General features: G+C 32.6%; 1 protein-coding gene across 6 annotated transcripts in view; it reads right to left on the bottom strand.

Annotated features, from left to right (window-relative positions):
• Positions 1–25,218, bottom strand: part of PCDH15 (protocadherin related 15) — a 1,804,329-nt gene that overhangs the window by 904,726 nt on the left and 874,385 nt on the right. Inside the window, exon 1 of one of the 6 annotated variants that reach the window (XM_073019144.1) lies at positions 7,501–7,574. The exons of the other annotated variants lie outside the window; for them this stretch is intronic. The gene's annotated coding sequence lies outside the window, so the exon portion shown is untranslated. Of the gene's footprint in view, positions 1–7,500; positions 7,575–25,218 lie in introns of those variants that run through there. 6 annotated transcript variants of the gene reach the window in all.

Raw genomic sequence — 25,218 nt, 5'->3', positions numbered from 1 at the left:
TGATCCTTTGTGTTGTTTATTTGGTCTTGATCTTATATAGTTCTCCTACGATCTTCGCCTCATCTTTCTTCAGGCAAAATAAAGAAATAAAAGGCATCTCAATTGGGACAAAAAAAAAAAAAAAAAAAAAAAAAAAGACTGTCAAATTATCTCTGATAACTGATGGCATAATTGCATATCAGAAAAACCTAACGACTTCCCCAGAAGACCTCTCAACTTGATAAATGACTTCAGTAAAATTTCAAGACACAAATTCTGTGTACAAAAATCTGTAGCATTTCTATATGCCAATAGCATTCAAGCTGAGAGTCAAATCAAGAATCAATCTTATTTAAAATAGCTGCAAAAACTAAAATGAAATACCTAGGGATACAATTTACCAAAATGGTTAAATATCTGTACAAGAAGGATGACAAACACTGATGAAAGAAATTATACATGACAAAAACAAAAAGAAAACCATCCTATGCTCATAGATTAGAAGAATCAACGTCATTAAAGTAAACATACGAACAAATCAATCTATAGATTCAATGCAGTACTTATCCATTTAGCAATGCATTTTTCACATAATTAGAAAAAATAATACTAATATTTAGATGGAAGCAAAACAGAACCCAAATAGCCAAAGCAATTCTAAGCAAATAGGACAAATCTAGAGGAATCACATTTTGTGATTTCAAATTATATAATACTACAAGTCTATAGTAATTAAGATAGCATGCTACTAGTACAACATGGAGATATAGACCAATGGAACAGAAAAGATAACTCAGAATTAAAGCCACACACCTACAATCAATCAATCTTCAAAATGGTAACAAAAGTAAATAAGGAGGAATGACACTCTATTCAATAAATGATGTTGGGAAAATTGGCTAGCCACATGCAGAATAATGCAACTGGAACCATATCTCTCACTGCATACAAAAATCAAGTCAGAGTGGATTAAAGACCTAAACTTAAGATCAAAAACTATAAAATCCTAAAAGAAAACTTAGAAAAAACTCTTCTGGACATTTGCCTCAGCAAAGAATTTATGATGATGACCCTAAAAAGAAACGAAAACAAAATAGCAAATGGGATTTAATTAAACGAAACAGCTTTTGCACAACAAAATAAATAATTAACAGATTAAACAGATAACCTAAAGAATGGGGAAAATATTTTCAACTCATGCCTCTGACAGAAGACTAATATCAGAATCTACAGGAAACTTGAACAAGAAAAAAAAAACAAAACCAAAATGTAACAAAAAAAACCCCCAATTCCATTAAAGAGTAGGCAAACACACAGACATTTCTTAAAAGAAATACAAGCAGACAACAAACACATAAATAATTTCTAAATATCAATAATCATCAGAGAAATGCAAGTTAAAATCACAATGAGATATAATCTTAGCCAGTCAGAATGGTTAACATCAAAAGTCAAAAAACAAGAGATGTTGGTGTGGATGTCAAGAAAAGGTAATTGCTTATACACTGTCAGTGAGAATGTTCATCAGTTCCTCCTCTATTAAAAACAGTATGTAGATTTCTCAAAGAAATGAAAGTAGAACTACCATTCAACCCAGCGATCTCACTCCTGAGTATATACACACAGGAAAAGAAATCACTGTAGAAAAAAGACACCTGCAATTGTATGTTCAACACAACACTACTCATAATAGGAAAGTCATGAAGTCAACCTAGGTGTCCAACAGCAGTTGACTGAATAAGGAAAATGTGGTATATACATCATGACATACTGTGCAGCCATAAAAAAGAACAAAATTATGTTCTTTTCAGCAACTTGGATGGAGCTAGAGCTCATCATCCTGCGTGAACTAACTCAGAAACTAAAATATTCCATGTTCTCATTCATAAGTGGAAGCTAAACAACAGGTACATATGGATGTAAAGATAGAAATAATAGACCTCAGAGACTCTAAAATGAGGGAGGGTAGAAAAAGTTTGAGGATTGAAAAATTACCTATTGGTTACAAAGTTCACTATTTGGCTAATGGATAGAGTAGAGGCCCAATCCCTCCCCAATATACAATATAGTCATGTAATAAATATGCATATGTACCCCCGAATCTAAAATAAAATGAAAATTTAAAAAAGAAATTTTAATGTTAACTGTAGAGAGGGCTACATCTTCGCTGAAAAGTTACATGTAAATTTTGTATGGTTCACCAGAATATATAAAAATATATTTAGAGTACATAAAAATTGTAACAAAATACGTACTTTCTTTTTAAATGGTTTCTGAAATGACTCTATGGAAAAGCAAGATTAAAGGTAAACAAGAAAGCTATATGAATATAGGTTTCTTACAAACGTGTGTTAGTATACATAGATATATACATTTATATAATTTTAGATTCAGGGGTTACATATAAATACTTGTTACAGGATTATATTGCGTATTGGTGGGGATTGGGCTTCTACTCTATCCATTAGCCAAATAGTACACACATATATATATAGATAGATACACACAGAGACACATACATACATAAACATGGTTAATATATATATATTACATATATATTACACATATATATATTTTAAAAGCATGTTCCCATTAGTCAGAAACACAGAAATGGATTTTATGAAATTGCATGCCAGAATAAGACATCACATTGAGTTGTAGAATATTCCAACACTGAGGGTTTATGAGCCATTTTCAAAAATAAATTATACCAATAATGAATACTACTACTTTAATCATTTCTTATAAAATTTTCTATATATTAATATTACTAATTTGGAAAAATATTTACATTAGAGTCACAGACACTAAAAAGCTTAAAATCATTGAAGAAAATGTACATTTTCTTAGTAAATGAATGAATACTTAAATTATACAGTAATAAGTGACATTTAACAGTGAAGTGAAGTTTGATTCAAAATTACAAATTAGCAGCTTAGGTCAGGCATGATTCCTCATGCTAGTAATCCCAACAATTAGGGAGGCCGAGGTAGAAGGATCAATTGAACCCAGAAGTCTGAGACCAGGCTCTGCAACACAGTGATACCTCATATCTACAATTGTTTACATATATATATAAATTTTTATATATATAAAAATATATATAAAATTGGATGCTCATTTCTCTGATGAAACAAAGGAATGTAATTAATAAAACACTGCAACCTCATTATTCATAAAGAAATACTCTACAATTTGTATTTCACTCTAAGTAACTAATTTAGGAGCTTGAACTTTTTATTTTTACAGTTTTTTAAAGCACAAAATAAGCACATTCAAGTTAAAACTGATAAAATGGGAATAATCCCATCCATGTGAGTGACTAAGTCTAGTAATAATTTGCAGTAAATATTAGCACAAAAAGTTGGAACTAGAATTCTTAAGAAACTGTTTTCTGCTGAATAATTTCAAGTTGGAATTCAGTTCTGGTGAAAAATATTGCTGATATGCACTAACTTGATTGTCACACGTTAGCATGTGAATAAAGAAAGATCTAAGCAGATACCTGTCTAAATTAATGTAGGCAGCTGTTACAAGTATATGCATTCAAACCTGAGGGCATAGCTCTGCCTCCCTAACAAAGACTTGCCCAAGATCCTAAGATAGAATAAGAGCTTTATATTTTATCGTTATTTAACTACTCCCTCCCCTTTTTGTGGAATTGTGAGTGAGCATCAACACTACATGCCTTTTATAACCCTTTCTAAAAATATATTGACCATAGTTTTACTAACAGGTAGAAAATTGGACTATGATATCAAGTATACTTAATGAAGAAGCAAATTCCACAGGAAAAAAAAAATAGTTTAAATTTAGTTTCCTAATAAAATAAGTATTATTATAGAGAAATTATTTTGAAAAAAGAGATAAGAATTTAAAATATTTGTAAAATAATAAAGTTGATTCTCCAAGCATACCTCAAAATCAATCTCATCTGTAGCATATTTCTACCCATCAGGTGTGTATTTGAATCGACAGTGAATTGCTATAAAATAAAGGGGTATAAAATAGGACAAAAGAATGCTAGAGAAAGAGAATGATGAGAGGGCACAGGTCAAATAATAAAATGACAGATACAGAATTCAGAATTTGGTTTGCAGTGAAGATCATCAAGATTCACAAGAAAGTATAAATGCAATCCAAGTAATCTAAGAAATCTAGCGAAATGAAATAAGAGCTGAAAGGCAAAATATTCATTTAAAAAAGGAACAAACAGATCTGATGAAGCTAAAACGTTTACTACAAAAATTTTGAAATACAATCAAAAGCATTACACAGCAGAATAGGCCAAGCTGAAGAAAGAATCTCAGAGCTCTAAGACTGGTTCATCAAGTCAACTCATTCAGATGGAAAAAAAAAAAAAAAAAAAAATAGAGTAGACAAAATCTCTGAGAAATATGGGATTATGTAAAGGGACCAAACCTGAAATTCATTTGCATCTCTGAAAGAGATTGCAAGAAACTTGGAAAGTATTTTTGAGGATATTAACAATGGGAATTTCTCCAATATTGCTAGAGAGGTTGACATGTAAACTCAGGAAAGACATTCGGGAACTATACTCAAACACTTGACTAGATGGACCTAACAGATATCTCTAGATTTCTCCAACAAAAAACAGCAGAATATACATTCTTCTCACCTGCACATGGCACATACACTAAAACCAACCAGATGCTTTTCAATAAAGAAACTCTCAACAAATTAAAAAAAAAAAAATTCATACTAAACACATTGAGACCACAGTACAATAAAAACAGAAATCAATATACGGGAGATCTCTCAAAATGATACCATTACATAGAAATGAAACAATTTGTTCTTGAATCACTTTTGGGTAAACAATGAAATTAAAGCAGAAAACAAGAAATTCTTTGAAACTAATGAAACAAAGATACAACATACCAGACTCTGGGACATAGCTAAAGCAGTGTTAAGAGGAAAGTTTCTAGCACTAACTGCTCATATCAAAAAATTAGACAGATTTCACACTAACAACCTCACACTTCGCTGACAGGAACTAGAATAACAAGAGCAAACCAACTGTGTAGCAAGCAGAAGACAAAAAATAACCAAAATCAGACCTGAATTGAACAAAACTGAGATGCATAAAACCATACTGAAGACCAACAAAAATGTAAGTTGGTTCTTTGAAACAATAAGATCAATAGGCTGTTTTGGTTACTGCAGTCTTGTAGTATAGCTTGAAGTCAGGTAGCGTGATGCCTCCAGCTTTGTTCTTTTGACTTAGGATTGTCTTGGCAATGCGGGCTCTTTTTTGGTTCCATATGAACTTTAAAGCAGTTTTTTCCAAGGTCTTTACCCAAAACAGATTAAAACTTATGTTCACACAGAAATCTATGCAAATGGCTATACTGCCCTTATTCATAATGGTGAAAAATAGTAAGCAATCAAAATGCCTTTCAGCTAATAAACAGAAAAATGAGCTCTGGTAATTCATACAAAGGAGTACTATTGAGTGGTAAAAAAGAACGAAACAGCCATTGATACCCACAATCCTTGTGGATGAATATCAAGTGGAAATCCTAACTGAAAAAGTCAGATTCAAAGGGCCATGCACTACATGATTTAATTTATATGACATTTAGTAAAAGGCAAAACTATAAGAAAGAGAGAGAATTTTGCCACAAAGCAGCAGCATGGAAGTTTCTTTGGGGGTAATGAAACTATTTCAGTATCTTTATTGTGATAGTGGTTACAAAACTACATGTTTGTCAAATATAATATTTCATGCCCTAAAGTGTGAATTTTACTATATAAAAATTCAGTTAAAAATCATTAAACTATACATTTAAACTGTTTATTATATGAAAATTAAATTGTAATATAACTGACTTTTAAAAAACATCTGGTATATTAATGACTTTATTATACTATCCCTTTATAGAAATTCTCATGTTAAATCTATGTATTTTATGTATAGAAAAATCTACAAGAAAAGATAGTTTCAAAAGTATATCTATGAGGATTTTGCTTTTGACCAATTTGATTAATTCTACTATTTTATTATTTGAGGGTCTTGAAAAACATTCTGTGTATTTTCTGTGTCATATGGATACATGATTAATGACTCTTTGTAGCCTTCAAGTCCCCTGTATTGTTTTGGGGGATACATTTCAAGAGAATGTCCCAGCGAACTAAATCACATCATAAAAGAAACATTAAAAGATACAAAAAATTAAAAATTACTATTTATAGCCACACATCTATTGACAAGTATTGCTTTACAAACATGTAAAAAGAAATTATACTTTCTTTCCATAGGCTGGTGTTCACAGTATCATGAACATAATAGATACTAGGTTCAGCCAAACATATTTTAAAATAGTTTTGCCACTTATTAACTAGTCAGCCTTGAGTTACCCATGAACAAGTCATTGTACTTAACTTTCTAATATTCAACCATACAATCTATGAAATGGTGATATCACATATCATATATAATTGAGATGAAGCTTATATGAAATAATATGAATATACAACAACTAACACTGACCCTAACCAATTAAGGCCACCCACAAATTATCTGCACCTTTACTAGATATGCATATTCCTATTATCTGATTTTGGAAAACGAAACAAAACATTTTCTTCACACACTCTCTTCTGATCTTTATGCTGTGAAATTATTTATTTGGATTAGTTTAACAGAAGTAAAAGTATCTGTTTAATAAAAAAGACTATAGTCACTGTAGATAGAATTACTAAGAAAAAAAATATGTATGTAATTTTACTGGTTTAAATCCCAGGAGTATGAAGCGTATATGTTGGGATGGGTTAGAAGCAATGGAGAAGTGGTAAAAAAATTGAATTAGTAAAATAAACTAACAAAATCCTACTATTCTTAGCTTTTTCCAAACTTATAATGTGAACTATAACTTGCCCATAACAACATAATAAGCAGCCTATATAAGATTATCATTTTCACATTCACCAGTGGTTTTTTAAGCACAACAACCTCAATTAATGGAGAGAGACTTTGGAAAGACGGTAGGTTTAGACAAGTACGATGTAGAAAATGTATTTTAAAAATACCTGTTCTGATTTTGAAAGAACACATGAATTTTAAAATAACACTAAACATAGTAAACAGATGTATGGACCTACTTCTAGCATTTTTTAACTTGATATTTGAGCAGTTGTTCTGACTCTTGTCTGCTTTCATTAAAATATTCAAATAGTTCAGTTCAAGTGACACCTATTGAATAGTCTAATATTTTTCTATAAATTTTAAATTCTCCCAAATTGGATTAAAACTGTAAAGCTTTAAACAAAATTTATAAATAAAAACCATTTTATTTAGTTAGAACACAAAATATTTAATTCAAAGTTAAATACTGTAAAAATTAGACATTTATTAGCCAAACATTTAAAAAATAAAGTTGCACTGATCCACAAAAATCACATAAACCATAGATGAAAATCAATATAATTTAGCCTATATGTTAAAAAAAATACTCATATTCTTTTCAAGTATATTTAATTAAGAAAATCTACTCATACCTCCAAGTAGAGTGATTCATTCATCAGACTTCAGATTCATTAAAATCAATCCTTGATTTAGGTTTGTCAGCCACTAAAAGATATGAGAGTGGCAATCAGTCAGTTTTGATTAGAGTTCATTATGGTGCCTCTTTGACTCATGGCTGTTAAGTTTGCTTATTTTTGTTTTCATTTTCAAAAAAAAAATGTTTTAAGCACTGAATATACAATAGAATATTGTAACCAAAATGAACAACAAATTTAGAAATACTTTCTGAATGTCAAGATCTAGACTTTCTTTCCTTAAGTCAAACTGCATTTTAAAGTCATCCCTCTTGAACCCTTAGAAGCTGCAATAATCCTGGCAACTGGCAAACTGGAGACTGAATCTAACTCTAGCATGTGACCATAGACAACAGTATCATCAAATTATTTCTCTAAGAAACAGCCATGTTGCTCTTGATAAATGCTGTAATTCCCATTTTAGTAGACAATCCTTCCTTTCAGAATCAGGTTTGCCATATATTTTTATCAATCATAAGTTTCAAATGATCAATAACCCATTAGAATTATTTTTAAGAAAGTGGCTTTTGGAAGATGATTTCAACATATTTCTTTCTCTCTCACCCACCCCATCCCCCCTACAAACACAGCCGTCAGTATTTATACATGTGCCCCATGCTCCTTTCCTTTCTTGGTCATGCTATGACCATCACCAGCATTACACATGTTGTTGTATTTATCTTCTTCCAAGAATACTTCAGTCATCATTTAGTACATAATAAAATTCATGTTTTTAACAAAAATTCTTCTTCATCTCAGCAAAAGAGCTCTTTCCTCTGCAGTTGTGTGTAGTTTTTGTATGTGTGTGTATATATATATACACACACACACATATATATGATGGTACTTCATAGTAGTTATGTGTGCCTGAATATACCTTCTTCTACTAGGTTTTAAGGTTCTTAAAGACAGTATATCAACATTTTTTAGAAAGAACTTTAGGTAAAAATTCATGTCCCATATTTTTGTTAGGGACTATGATCCCAGAGAATCGGGTGTGAGGGAAAAGGAGAGTGAGGCAGGAAGCAGGCAGGATCAATATGACAGTGCATTCCTGAGCTGGTCACTGATGGCATCAGGTATAATGAATCACTTGGTTTTGAAGGACTGTCTTCAAAAAGGTCAAATAGTCTCTTTTCAGGGGGGACAAAATCTTAGGCCAGCTTCTGTTTCTCCCTGAATTAAGGTTTACCAGAGGGAGCACTACCTTGCTGAACAAATGGATTACGCACCCATGAGTGTTGCAAGGGTCCCAAAGCATTACACACCTCAGTGGCAGCACTGAATTCTGACAGAAGACATGAAAGAAGCACAGAAAGGACCTGATGTTAGACCTGTCAGGTGCTTCACATGTGAAACTGGCCAGCGGTCACTCCTATTTGTCGCCCCAGGCGCCAGTGCTGAACCAGTAGCTATCTGCTGTGGACACAGGTGACACTGAAAGAACCTGAAGTGGCACATAAGAGGTGTATGATTGAGCATGTATTTGTAGTAAAGCTGTAACCATAAAGCTGAAGGTCATCTTTGAATCACCTGCTATACTACAAAATGGTGTGTACATCAATTATTAAAATACTTGCTAAATAAGTGACAGTGCTAAGAATGAGTAATGGAAAGGTAAGAGTGAATTCTCACAATATAGGTGAGTAATCCTGTTTAGAGAAAAGGTAATGGGTTAGTAAATTCCAAATGTTTGAAATTGAAAAGAGTGTTAGCTACTAGCATAAGTACAAAGTTACACAAATAATTTGCTGAAAAGTCAGGGCCATTTTCTTATTCTAATTTTAGTGAAAACAGCTATGTGACCTCTCTGAGCCTCACTTTTGTTCATCTGTGAAGTCAAAAGAATAAATCTGATGACATTTAAGATTTTAGCCAAACTTCGAAACTGATGTGTCTGAAGTTCTGAATCTATGACAAATAATTAAATATTAATGTATTAAGTATGATTGAGTACAAATTGTGAGCTAGGCACCTCTCCAGTTGCTAAGAATATAGTAATGAAAAAGCAGACATGAATGCTACCCTAATCGAGTTTAAAATCTAATGTGGAGAGTCACAAAGCAAAATAAATATATATGCAGTATGTTACAAGTAGGGGGGCCAGAGAGCTGAGTTGCAATGTTTACTCGGGTGGCCAGGGTAGGATTCACTGAAAAGCTGAGCTGAAAGATCCAGCCAAATGGATAATGGGGAAGGAGCACTCCAGGTCATTCTCTGAGCAGGGGGTGAACTTCACATGTTCCGGAGAATAACAAACTCTTTGACTTAAACCACATGACAGAATTTAGAGACTATTATGAGAATGACGTCAAAGAGTTAAGAAGGTCAGATCATGTTGCACCCTAGGGCATTTTGAGAAATTTGGGTTTTACTCAGAAAAAATCATTGAGGATTTTGAATGGATAAATGTATAGCTTGATTTAGGTTTTTACAACGATCAGGATCAAATTGGCTGCTGTATTGAGAACAGATTATAATGGGGCAAGTGTATAAACAGAGATATGAAAATAGTTTCCAAAAGACACATCTAGCATAATTTCTGTAAAGGTAACAATGTGGCTAAAATGTGTTTTAATTTAGTGTTTTTATGGTCACCAGACAGGTTAAAAGGTTTTACTTATTTTAAAGTAGGTAAAACATCAATTTACTTTATAAACATGTAAAAAATAAGTAATAAAAGTTATACTCAAACTATTTCAAAAAATTGAAGTAGAGGAAATACTTCAAAACTCATTCTATGAGGACAGAATTATCATACCAAAACCAAAGATGCAATAATAATAACTATAATCCAATATCTCTTATAAACACAGATGCAAAAATCCTCAAAAAATACTAGCAAACTGAATTCAACAACACAACAAAAAGATATTTCACCATGATTAAGTGAATTCATCCCAGAGACGCAAGTATAGTTAAACATATGCTAATCAATAAACATGATACATCACAATATATGATCATTTCAACAGATGCTGAAAAGGCATTCCATAATATCCAACTTTCCTTTAAAAACATATTTCCATTGGCTATTATCTTGATTAAAAACACATAACAAACTAAGTATAAAAGAAGTAGGCCTCAAAATAGTAAGAGTCACATCTAACAAACCCACAGCTAACATGATACTGAATGGGAAAACATTGAAAGCCTTTTCTCTAAGGTCTGAAACAAGACTAATATACTAACTTTCACCACTCCTATTCAACATAGTATTGGAAGTTCTAGACAGAGGAATGAAGCAATAAAAGAACATCCTCATTATAAAGGAAGAATTCAAATTGTCCTTTTTTGCAGATGATATGATCTTATATTTAGAATATAAATACTGACAAAAAACTTATGAATTCCACCAAAAACTGCTAGAACTGATCCATGAGTTCAGTAAAGTTGCAGGATACAAAATCAACACACAACAATTAACAACATTTCTGTATTTCAATAGTAAACAATAAAAAAAATACAAGAAAATAATTCAATTTACACAGCTACCAAAAAAAAAAAAAAAAAAGGAATAAATTTAGCCAAGGAAAATTGGAAAAGATTGATAAAACAAATTAAAAAGGACACAAAAACATGGTAAGATATCTCATGTTTGGGGATTGGAAGAATTAATACAGTTAAAATGTTCATACTAGCTAAAGTGATCTACAGATTCACCACTATCCCTATAAATATACCAATGACATTCTTCACAAAAATAAAAAAAAAAAAGCAAAAATTTGTATGGATCCACAAAAGACCACAAATAGCCAAAGCAATCAAGAACTAAAAGAACAAAGCTATAGTATCCATAAGACAGCAAGGTGCTGTGATAGAAATATACACATAAGCCAGTGTAACAGAATAGAGAACCTAGAAATAAATCCATGCATTTTCAGCCAACTCATTTCAAAAATGATGCCAAGGACATACGCTGATAAACAAATACTTTTCAATGAATGGTGATGGGTAAACTAGATAGCCATATGCAGAAGAATGAAAATAGACCCTTATCTCTTATTACATACAAAAATCAAATAAAAAATGGATTACATACTTAAATGTAAAACTTAAACTATCAAATGACTAGAAGAAAACATTCGGGAAACACTTCAGGACTTTGGTCTAGACAAAGATTTTTTTGGGCAAGTCCTCAAAAGTACAAAAAACAAAAGCAAAAATAGAGAAATGAGATTACACTAAGCTAAAGTATCTTCTACACAGCAAAGAAAGCAATCAACAAAGTGAAGAGACAATCCACAGAATAGGAGAAAATATTTGTAAGCTATCCATCTGACAAAGGGGTTAATAATCAGAATATATAAGTAACTCAAAGAACACAGTGGTAAAAAACAAATAATCAAATTTCAAAATGGGCAAAAGATCTTAACAGATGTTTTTTAAGAGAAGATACACCAGTAGGTATATGAAAATAATGTTCAAAATCACTAGCCATCAGGGGAATGTAAATATAAACCACAAGGAAATATCATCTCACCCCAGTTAAAGTGCTATAACTAAAAAGACAAAAAAATAACAAATGCTGATAAGAATGCAGAGAAATGTGAGCCCTCCTACACTTTTGGTGGTAATGCAAATTAGTACAGTCACTATGGAGAACAGTATGAAGGTTCTCAATAAACTAAAAATAGAATAAGCATGCGATCTAGTAATCCCATTCCTCAGTATATGTCCAAAAAAAGGAAATCAGAATATCCACGAAAAATCTGCACTCTCATGTTAATTGTACTACTATTCATAGCAGCCAAGATATGAAATTAATCTATGTCCATCAGCAAATGAACAGATTAAGAAAATGTATTTATACAAAACGGCATATTATTAATACATTAAAAAGAATGCTACTCTGTCATCTGCAGAAACGTGGATAGAACTGGAGGTCATTATGTTAACTGAAGTAAGTCAAGCACAGAAAAACAAATATCCCATCTTCTCATTAATATGCAGGAGCTAAGAAACTTGGTCTTCTGGTGATGATGACTATAACAGTGGTTATCAGGGGCTGGCAAGGGTAGGATAGAGGATGGATGAAGAGAGATTGATTAATGGGTACAAAAATACATATAGATAGAAGGCACAATTTCTAGTGTTTAATAACACAACAGGAGTATAGCTAACAATAAAGTATTGTATATTTAAAATGGCTAGAAGATTTGGAATGTTCTCAACACAAAGAAATGATAAATGTGGAAGATGATAGCTACCCCAATTACCTTAATTTGATCATACACATTGTATGCATGTATCAAAATACCATATGTACCACACAAATATGTATTATGTGTTAATATAAAAAGAAAAAATATAAGTTGAAATATATATACATTCTTTTTTGTGTACTAATATTTAAAACTAAACCACACTATATACTAGTATACAAAAACTATATATTACTATATAAAACTAATATAAATAAAAATAAAGTTATGTATATATATTTAGTAACTAAAAATTTACTCTTTCTCTTTCCAAGTATTATGTTGTGTATTTCTCTCAATGCCATGAAATAGTTAATTTCTCATTTATAGATGACGTCACAATGGTCAAGGACATATAGCAAGTGAAAGGGAGGTTTACATATCAGAGAAGCATAATCATTGGTGGCAGAAAAAATGAAGAATAGGGCAATAGGGTCCTATTACAGCTATTACCAACTACTACAAAACTGATGGTTTAAAACAACACGAATGTATCTTATAATTTTTGAAGTCAGAATAAAAAATAGGTCTCACTGGACTAAAATCAAGGTATTGACAGGGCTTGAGGGAGAATCCATTTATTTGCCTTTTCTAGCTTCCAGAGGCTGGTTACATTGTTTGGCTCATGGCTCATGGCCCCTCTTCTATCTTTAAAATCAGCAATGGCCACCTGAGTCGTTCTCAATTGGCATCATTCTGACCTCTATTTCTACTTCTCTCTTTGATTTTGAAAGACCATTGTGATTATATTGGACCCACCTCAAGAATCCAGGTTAATATCCTTCTCAAGGTCACTTGAGTAGTAATCTTAACTCAGTCTTCAATTTTAATTCCCACTTACTATGTGCTATAACATATTCAACAATTGTGAGGTATAAGACATTAAATGCCTTTGAGGGGTCAATGTTCTGCTTATGACAATGGTGAGATAAATTTAATGTGACGGGGAGGCTGGGTGCGGTAGCTCACCCCTGTAATCCCAGCACTTTGGGAGGCCGAGACCGGCGGATCACGAGGTCAGGAGATTGAGACTATCCTGGCTAACATGGTGAAAACCTGTCTCTACCAAAAATACAAAAAAAAAAAAAAAAAAAAAAAAAAAAAAAAAAAAAATTAGCCGGGCGAGGTGGCGGGCGCCTGTAGTCCCAGCTACACGGGAGGCTGAGGCAGGAGAATGGCCGGAACCCAGGAGGCGGAGCTTGCAATGAGCTGAGATCGCGCCACTGCACTCCAGCCTGGGAGACTGAGCGAGACTCCGTCTCGGAAAAAAAAAAAAAAAAAAATTAAGGTGATGGGATGGTAGATAAGTCTTTTCCTTTCCTCATAACTTTTGTCATAATCTATCTGGATATATACAACAGAATACGTAGCATCCCTATTTCAAGGCTATCCTGTTTAATTTTTGTTATGAGGTCACTGACTCTTTGTAGAAAACATCTAACATGTCAGCGCTTTGTACTTATTACTGTATTTCTCTGTGTGGTCATGAAAGAAGTGGTCTGTATGGCAGACTTTTCCAAATTATGAATCTAGAATAGCCATAAATATTTAGTCTTGTTTATTCCTACAGTGTGTACGGGTAAGTGTATTATTTTTCATAAGATGATGACTGGGAAAATTGAGAATGTAGAACATGAAGACAGCATACGTGCAAGCCTAGTTGTTAGCCCTCGTTATATTATAGACTGGTAAATGTACCTACCTAAATGGAATGAGGATGCTACTCAAGACTGAAGAAAATAGTCTTAGAAAATTTTCTAATATAGATCATTGAATGTTGAAGACCTTGCCATGTTAAGTGATGTAGAGAAAGGTCCTAGAATACTGGCTTTCTCCTGAAGAGACCACAAATTTCTACTGATGACATAGAGTGACATATCCTGAGTAAGGCTATAAGGATTGTGGAGACTGCCTTCATACCAGGGTGAAGTCGGGACATGTTCTTTCTTCAAAAGTTTTTCTTTAAGGCCTGCATTCTAGAAAGGAGAGACAGTCCCAAGGTCACTTTCCTAATATCATGGTACACTTTTTCCTGTGTTAAGTTGGCAGCCTGGGGTTAGGGAAGAAGTCCATCTTTGTCACAAAGAATGTATTACCCAGTAGGAGACCACTATGGAGATTTATAGACTTATGTTCTTCAGGAAGTCATATTGCATACTGAGTTTCAAATGTCATTGTGTCGTAATATTCATCAATGTCTTACAATATTCACCATAAGTTTGGTAAAAGTTATAAACTGGCTTCTATCTGACCTTTTGAAAAAAGAAGGGATAGGTGTCCACAACTCAGTGTGAAGTGTTTAAAAGAGAGACACACAAGCATGAGGAAAGCTAGAAGTAAGTAACCTGCAGAAAAGTAGATAAAGGTTCTGATCTGGATCCAGATGACAAATGGATGGCAAGTGAAAATCGGGATATATTTTGGAGAAGAAAAATGTTCCTGGATATGTTTGAACATCTGGCAAATTATTAAGTTCTTATATATAAGAAAGCAAGATTGTAGATTCATCTTTTTATTTAGGCATTTGAGGAAAGTGTGACTTCAAGGACTATTGAAATCTGAGACATATGCTCTGGGTACATTAAGGAGAAGGTATAGTAATATTGAAGAATTTAAAAATATATTTAGGCTTCGTCTTGTAAGTCAGCCCTTCTCCTTACATGAACTATATGAAAATAAAACTCCTGGTGTTAGAGTAGTTTCTTTTTAAACTTTCTTTTTTTTTTTATTGTTTCTACATCTAATATTTTAGAACCCAAAATATGGTGATAAAGACAAATGTTAGCATCCACTCCTTCATTGTGGATTATTATTCCATCCAAAATTTCTTATTTCAAAAGCCACACTTGGTTCATGTCAATACGAAAAGATGCCAAAATCGGAGAAAAAAGTTTGGAGATCATGAAGATGCAAACAGGAGTATTTATTAATACTTAAGTAAGCTTATACAAATACCCTAAAGTGCAGTATTAATTTGGCTTCTAAGTATACTTTATACAAATTACCACCACTTGAGAGAAAAAAAGAGAGCCAGAGATGAATATATACTTCCCAACATAATATAGAGGCATAGTAGCATCCTTAACATGACATATACTGGGCTCCTAAATACTGCTCCTAAATATTAAGGATAACATGCTAACATTTGTCTTTATCCCCATGTTTGGGGTTCTAAAATATTAGATGTAGAAAAAATAAAAAAAAATAAAGTTGAAAAAGAAACCACTCTAGCACCAGGAGTTTTATTTTCATAAAACATCCATATCCATATACTTTGTAGGCAGTTTCCGAAATGGCTTTCAGTGATCCCCTTCTCTTAATATTCATATCTTGTCCTTTCAGCTTGATAGTTGGCTTGACATTAATCACACTTGAGCTTAATCACTTCCCAGTCTAGATGACAAAAGCCTTTGACTTTTTTCTTGCACATTCTTTTTTGTCTTCTTATTTATTAGCCCTGTCAAAGCTGCTTCTATATTGTGAGATGCTTTATGGATAACACCTATGTGGAAAATAGTGAAGCAGGCCTCTTGCCAACCACCAATTAGGAATAGCCGTGGAGGGACTGAGTCCCACCTACAGCTACTTGAGTGACTATAAAAGTGGATCCATTACTGGTTGAACCTTGGGATAACTATAGCCTAATTGACACCTTGCTTTTAGCCTTGTGAGATATTCAGACACAGAGGATGCAATTAAGCATTGTTTGAATTTCTGACCCATAGCAACTGAGATAATAAATGTTTGCTGCTTTATCCACTAAGGTTTTGAGTAATCTGTTTAAAAAAAAATAACTACTACACATACATATACAAACTTGCAAGATAAAACATAACTTTATAGGGAAAAAAAGAAATCAAGCAAGAACTAGATACAGTTAACATAAACTAAACTCAACATATTTAATTACAGCATGTGGAAATTGTAAAGTATCTTTTTCTTATATATGTTAAGTACTCAGTAAAAAATTAGAGTGCTGAAATCTGTATACTGGAGTTGAAAAAAACAAAGAAAACTTAGAGGATGTATGGGAGGTAGTGAAGAGATAAAAGATTCAAAATCAAAATTTATATAACAGAATTTGTATTTAAAAAAATGTAAAGAGTTACAAAAAGTATGTCTTCTCTGGCAGTAATTATTACCCTATTTGGTATAATGTAATAAATAAGGTTTTGAATAACAATTTTGTGGTATATTTAAGCAACAATCCACGTAAACAGACACGTGGATTTCCTTCAATAAGGGAGCAGGAAATGACAATTACATTATCCGGCGAAAACATTTTATCTTTGTTTACAGACTTTGTGTGTGTGTGAATGTTTCTGACAAACTGCAAAGTCCCCCCAATCTTAACAAATAATTTATTTGACCATTAACTATATTTCATGCATAACATTTATTTTATGACATGAAATTATATTTTTAATTTAGATTTTTACATTTTGTTAATCACTACTTCACAAGAAGGGGAAAAATAAAAAATATTCAAAAAGCAATTATAGCTCAATGATTTAAATCAATTCACTGGGCTATGGTTGTGGCAGATAATAACAAATTAAATTCTTCTTCCAAAGCTAAGTTGATTACTCTGAGTACCTACCTGTGTTCTTCCAAAAGTTTATAAATTACATGTGATTGGAGCTTAAATTAAATTTAGATTGCTGATTGACTTTAACTATAGGAAAAACTATTCAAAGAAAAGATTAAATGAAAACCAAATCCTTTTATATACACACAGAAAAAAAAATATGAAAATGAAAGTGATCTAATCAGAAGTATTACAAAAAATAGACAAGAAGAATCAACAGTTACATGATCTCTCTCATAATGGTAAATTCTCTCTTTAAGTAGGCATGTTGCGATTGATGTATGCTGAATGAATGCGTTTTAGTTTTCCAACATAGCAAATCTGACACTGAACTTGAAATCAGTTAGACTGGTAAGGGGTTTCTGGCTGGATTCCAGATAATGATGTTGGTTCATGGGATTTCGTTCGTCTAGCCAGGTTTAGAAACTGTTTTGAATCAGTTAATACTCAACTGATTATGTTAATGAAATGGGGAAGGGTAAAACTCACTGATTTAGAAACTGGATAATATATAAGTGCATAATATAAAATTAATCTGCAGCGAAGGGCAGAGTGGTTTCAAATATAAGCCAGTCCATTTTTTTTAATTTAATTTTTTTATTATACTTTAAGTTCTAGGGTACATGTGCATAACGTGCAGGTTTGTTACATATGTATACGTGTGCCATCTTGCTGTGCTGCACCCATCAACTCGTCATTTACATCAGGTATAACTCCCAATGCAATCCCTCCCCCCTCCCCCCTCCCCATGATAGGCCCCGGTGTGTGATGTTCCCCTTCCCGAGTCCAAGTGATCTCATTGTTCAGTTCCCACCTATGAGTGAGAACATGCGGTGTTTGGTTTTCTGTTCTGGTGATAGTTTGCTAAGAATGATGGTTTCCAGCTGCATCCACCATTTCTTTAACAGTTTCCAAATGTCTGGGAATTTTAATCACTAATTATAGCATTAAGTGAGCCAAGAACTTTAGCAAGGAATATACTTTTATTAGATATTTTCTTGAAGTTGTGGTAGTCTAACAAGAAACAATTTTAGATAATAGGGATACTTATTGGAATAGTAGTCAAAATCTCCTTCCTGAACAGTGAGATAAATACTTAAAAATTGACTGAATCCTTCATTCATAAAGGATAAATAATCCTTATTTTCCACCTATTAATCTGATAGGTGATTGAATGTTATCTTGCACTGTTAAGTACAATAGGGTTTCTCAAGCACAGCACTCTCTGCATTTTGGGCCAGATAATACCTTGTTGTGGGGGTGTTCTATTCATTGTAGGATGCTTAGCAGCATCCTGTTCTCCACATGCTGGAAGATTGGCCCCCTCCCAGTTGTGACAACCAAAAATGTTTCCAAGCACTGTCAAATGTCTTTTCCGGGGCAAAATAATTGTCTGTTGAGATACACTGCTCAAAAAGAAAGAGGGGAGGACAGCAGGGAGTGGCGATAGTTAATGGGTTCAAAGATACAGTTAGATGAATGGATAAGATCTAGTATTTGATAGCAAGAAAGAGTGACTACAGTCTGCAATAATTTACATTTTAAAATAACTAAGAGTATAAGTGGATTGTTTGTAACAGAAAGAAAGGATAGGTGCTTCAGGTGATGATTACCCCATTTACCCTGATGTGATTATTATGCATTTTATGTCTGTATCAAAGTATCTTATGTACCCCATAAATATAGTCACCTATAATGTATCCACAAAAATTAAAAATTAATGAAAGGTTTCTATGACTCATGTGCAAATAAAATTATAATCTTAGTACTCACAACCAGTATATATATTTTTATCCTTCTTGTGTCAGGGCAAGACCACTCAAAGATTTGATGATATACATATTCACTACTATGGTTTATTACAGTGAAAGGCTACACAGCAAAATCAGCAAAGGGAAAAGGCTTATAGGGAAAAGTCCAGCAGAAACAATGTACAAGGTTTCAAGAAACCTCTCCCATTTGAGTCACACAGATGTGAGGATATATGGCCCCCAACTTCCAGTAGTCCAACTTACATTTTTTGACTTTACATTGGGTTTATCAGGGTATTATATGCATTTGTGACTTACAATATTTTCAACTTACAATGGTTTTGTAAGGCGTAATATCACTGTAAGTCAAGAAACATCTGTGATTCATCAGCAATGAGTTGTAACACCAAGTTGTGAAATGTCCTCCAGATAAGCTCATTAGAGACTTAATGCTCACTGCTTAGCACATACCACATTTCCAGACTTTCAGAAATAAAACAATTGTTTAGCAAAACCAACATTGTTTTTTACAAACAGTTTAGGTACTACACACCATGCTTATCAGTTAGGGAATGATGAGACCCCTTTTAGAAATCCAAGTTCCCATATGCCAGCCACTGGTCTACCTTGCAAAAAGATCTTTCTAATCACAGCAGTCTCAGGCCTGTTATGTTAACCCTTTCTCTATGCTTTCCTACAAAGTGTTTTGTGATATGTCAGCTGCATTTTAGGCACCCAAAGACTTATAGAATAAATAGGTGAACTAATTAATAAACCAGTGATGTTTTCAGTTAGAATTCCTTAAATGTCTCTATTGACACGTTTGTTTCTAAGGACTCTTAAACCTACAAAGAGGAAAATATTCCACATAATAAAGTATAACTACAGTTTTATAATAGAGGAAAATTTTAGTTAATCAAATTGTACTAACATTGACCTGCATTTCCAGAAAAATCTTCAAACAACTCAAGATCCAATGGGAGGAGCCCATTTTCAGTGAAAAGAAAACGATGTATGGTAATATTCTGGTCAATATAACTTCTAAATGCAACCACTAAGAGGATGAAGAATTTAAATTTCTTGAATCTAAGACTCCGTGAACAACCATTTTCTGTCAAAGAGCCAATATTATTTTTTAAAATAAAATCACTCAATGGTTACATTCTTATTTGAGATATGGAGTTATCTAGAGTCGTTCACTCAAGATGAACTGCTTTAGATTAATAGGATGCTTTAAGAAAATAAACTTTGTTACTTTTGAGAAAATATAATGCACATTTTCATGATAATTAATGGTGAAACACCTCCCATAACCACACATTCCCCTTTTATACATGTGAAACAATTGTTAGTTTAGATTTTATCACTGAATTATTGTCTGGTCATCACCACTTCCCCCATCCTAAATATTTAATGAGAGCAAGGTCTGTGCTCTTTTTTCATTCACATTTATCTCTCTAGGACCTTGCATAGGATGTAGTAAGGAGTATTTAACAAGAATCTGTTAAAATGATTTTTTTAAAAAAAGCTCGCAGAGATAACCGTCCATACTCCATGTGTCCCCATAGTATATTTGATCTTTATTTTGAGGGCAAACACTATATTTTAAAAATTAAAATCTAATAAAGATAAAACAGCATCCCTCTAAAGGACTGATTTCTTTGATTGTAAAGTGTGCTAAAAATGGGTTTCCAGTGCACTCTAACACCACTCATAAAATCCTAACCAGGATCTGGTAAGGTCTTAGTTTGTCAAAACACCATACCAGAAACCTCTAATATAAACAGGCTCATATTATAATCTTCTGCATTTGTAATTTTTGAGAATAAGGTGGAAAAGCACTCATTAAGTGGAGGATTTTTCTTTTAAATGTTATACTTAAGAATATATCCTTATTCCGGAGGAGACAGATAAGATGCATTGCTCCCTGGCCCTGGCAGTGGATTTGTTTGCATACTATGCTTTCTAACTCTCTTTCTTTGCTGAGCTAGCTATTTTTTTTTTGTTTATTTGAGAATGATTGTACCTTAAAGGAACTATATTCTGTATCCATTATTTTATAAAGGTGAGTGGGTTCAGTAAATGCCTGAAAAGGTATCTTGACTGAGATCACAAAGTTAACATAATAAACCTGATAGTGCTGTAGGAAGAAAGGCCTACTTAGATGTGGTAGTAAAAACTTAGCCTTATAATTCATAGGGCAAAGTTGTTTCCACCACCACCATCACCAAATCAGCATCAGTAACTAATCAAATAACAATTTATTTAAACCATTAAAAAATGTAACTCTTTCACTGCAATATGAACATATATTTAAACATGATGACGATCTGTAGAAACAAATATTTTTAGAACTAAGAAGAAATATATATTACAAAGTAGTTAGTATTAAATAAACTGTTTCCTGGATCCTGAATGATGATAAAAGTTTACCCCATTAACACTAGGGAGCATATTCAAAGAATCCACAACTCTAGCAATTCTTTGGTTTAGTGGAAGCCACAAGAAGATAATTTATATCTGAAATTCTGTAATATTACAGCATCCCAGTTCCTTTTGTGAAACCCAGAGTTCCATTTACTCATTTGAATGGCTATACTTTTTTAGAATCCCTTCAAATTTGTTCCATACATACTTTTTAGATATGAACTAAAATTAGACAGAGTAATATAGTTTTCTCATCAATATGGAATTGAAAAAAGAAATACTCCAGTTACATTTTTCAGCTGAGTACTTTGGCTTATTATTGGATTTGATTTTACCTTTAACAGTGACACAAAGGCAAATGCAATTTGCAAAGTTAAGTATGTGGTAGCAGAGTTTGAAGTTTAAAACTCTACGTGCTTGCTTGCTTGTTTGGTTTTGTTTTTGTTTTCTTGAGCAATTGTTTACTACTCAGCTTGTTCTGTAAAGTTAAGAGCATAGACTCTGGAGTATCAGATGTAGATTAGAATTCTATTTTTGCCACTACATATATTTATAAATTTAAACACCTTTTTTTTAACTTCCCTGATCTCAGTTTTCTCATCCTTTAAAAGAAATTTGTGTGTAGACAGTGAGGGGTGTTACTACTCTCATTAGCAATAAATAATATTATTACTTCATTGTCAAGTTTCCTACTACCCAGGTACATGAAGTGCCCTTGCTCTGTCTCTCTTTCTCTTCTCTCTTTCTTCCAGTTTCCTTTATTTATCTTGGATAAATCAATCTATTATTCTCTAACAACTTATTTTACATTTATAAAACTGTAAAGATGGCTTATATTGTTCATGTAACATTGTTAGTTTATCCACAGGATAAAAGAAAAAGAGTTAAACAGTAGATAATTAACTACCATAGCTATAGTCATTCCTCCTTAAAAAGTCTAGTCAACTAACCAAAGGAAACATCTTTTCAGTGAATACAGGTAAGTTAGGGCAAAGTTTTGGTAGTGAAACTGTAAAGAATCAATTTCTTTATGATGAATCAAATCATAAAGAAATTAATTTCACCATACTATAAAATTTATTTTCAAGTAGAAAGTTTGTTAAAAATGTTTCACTTTATTTTCTTTGAAGACAATAAGTTTTGGAGGCAATTCAAACATTTTATTATGAATTATCAACTAAGTTAATTTTAAATAATGAATTTGTCTTTGTACTTAATGCAAATTGCATATACACTGTATTCAAAATAAAATGCAAATACCAAAGAAAAATTGTTTGGTAAAATAATGTTACAAGTTTATATTTGTTTCATAGTAAATTATTTTTAAATTTTTGTCAGTTTACATAACAAAAGATTGCTTAATAATTGCAAGCAGCAAATTTGCCAATATATAAAATTCAAAATGTTACTCCAAACACAAATATAATTAGCAGCAATAAAAGTTTAATATAGGAACTTTATTAACAGTGGTTATATCCAGTTTGTAGTTGCCAAGAAATACCAGCTTTACATGCCTTGGCAACAGTAATAAACAATTTATGTCTTTATAATAAATAGATAGGTGTTAAAAGCACATTTAAAAGAAACACCAAAAGAGTTTATAACATTTAGCAAGCATATGGTCTCTATAAAGTAGTCAACTAAGTACTTTATAAAACTGTTAGTGTATTAATCCTAATATTAACATATTTTATATTTGTGCTCCATGGTTTTCAAAGTATCATTTAGAAGGATTCTATGTATAAGAGTTATACATAATAACTTGTTTATTCTTCCCAATTTTGCCAGATAAGATTTATCTCTACTATGCTGAAGAATTAAAACAGACTCAAGATGGTTAAAATGTTGACTGACATATTTAACCACTTGGTATGAGGGCCAGGACTCATAATTAGGTTTGCGTAATTCTAAGTCCATGATTATTCCAGTTTATCTTGCTGTTGCTCAAACAGGTGTGCTTTTAAATTTGCTTATAAAATATGCACAAACAGATGGCACCTGCTAAATATATAACTGGCAATAATATCTTGATATTTTCAAATACTCAAGAGTAATGTAGCACAAAGGGCTCAGAAACTTGCAACATGATATATTGCACCCAGAAAAAAAATCCTTAAAAACAGTCTAAAGTCTAAATCAACCATCTATGTTAGAGAAAAATTGGACAAATAGAATTAAATGATTAGCCAATTTACTATCTAGAAAATTTCAAAGTTCGGACTCAAAAATCACTTCTTTGAATCCATTTCTAGAGCTTTCTGTTATATCAAGGAAACAGATTTTTTCCAAATGTTTATGTTTCTTTGTCCAATCTAAAGGATGAAAGATACTAATTCTCTATAATACACAAGAAGAAAAGAGAATTAGGCAGTATCTTTATGAAGTCCCATCAGATTAGCAGAAAATTTACAAAAGTGATGTTATAAAACTTTTTGACTGAAAGCCTTTTCCAATATTATAAAAAGGATATCACATTATATTGCCATATAATGCTATTAAGAAGCACTTTGGGAGGCTGAGGCGGGCAGATCACGAGGTCAGGAGATCGAGACCATCCTGGCTAACACGGTGAAACCCTGTCTCTACTAAAAATACCAAAAAAAAAAAAAAAAAAAAAAAAAAAAAATTAGCTGGGCGTGGTGGTGGGCACATGTAGTCCCAGCTACTCTGAAGGCTGAGGCAGGCGAATGGCGTGAACCCGGGCGGCGGAGCTTGCAGTGAGAGGAGATCGCGGCACTGCACTCCAGCCTGGGTGACACAGCGAGACTCCATGTCCAATAAATAAATAAATAAATAACATTACCTACTACAAAAAAATCTTGCAATCATGTTTCCCAATCTATTATAATTAATAAAATGTTAGGAAAAGACTTGTTTTATTGTGAACCTGTTATTCAATATATTTTATTCCAGAGAAATGGATATTAAAGGATATTTATAGCACTTTCAATTTGTTTTGAAAGCTACATCTGTATTACCAGGAATATGTATAAGCACTAAATATTGTTGCAGAATTTGTCTAAGGTTAATACCATTTTCAACACCATGAAGAATAAAACAATTTTCCTATATGTTAGAAAAACCCTCTTTACAGGTTTTATGAAGTATATAAATCCCTGCATGAATACACTCAACTGGGTGACTCTATTACATTCTTGATGCCCCCCATGATTCTAAAAAAGAAAATGATGCCGAGTGTATCTTTAGGATTTGAAAACAATGAAAGTACTGTGAAGCCAACTGACAGGACCTCATTTCCTGCCGGTTTATCAGTAGTCAGGAAGGATTTGCACTCAAACTCTTCCACCTTTCCTCTCTTGTTATCAATGGCACACACGGAACCACCGGAAGAGGAATGCATAGTGTGGCCATCTAAAGCAGGGTAAAAGTCAGAAATTCTTACAGAAATAAAGTTGCAGTTGAGGTTCAAAAATAATTACTAACAGACACACTTGAATCAAAAAAAAAAAAAAAAAAGAAGAATCTTTAAAAACCCATGATCTAAATTTATATTGACAATATAATTCTATGCCAATGAGTAGTTTTGAATTCAGCACCATATACCGACTGCCTATTTATCACATAGTAAAGGTACAAATAAGTAAGGAGTTACCCACATGTAAATATTCCATCAATGTTGGCACATCCATGGTGTATATTATACAGATACATCTAGCACCAGAGGATTTTGGATGCCATGGAATAA

This window comes from Chlorocebus sabaeus, chromosome 9 (genome assembly GCF_047675955.1).
Source record: "Chlorocebus sabaeus isolate Y175 chromosome 9, mChlSab1.0.hap1, whole genome shotgun sequence".
Lineage (NCBI taxonomy): Eukaryota > Metazoa > Chordata > Mammalia > Primates > Cercopithecidae > Chlorocebus > Chlorocebus sabaeus.
Note: the sequence above shows the minus strand (reverse complement) of the source record. Positions and strands in the feature narration are given on the sequence as shown.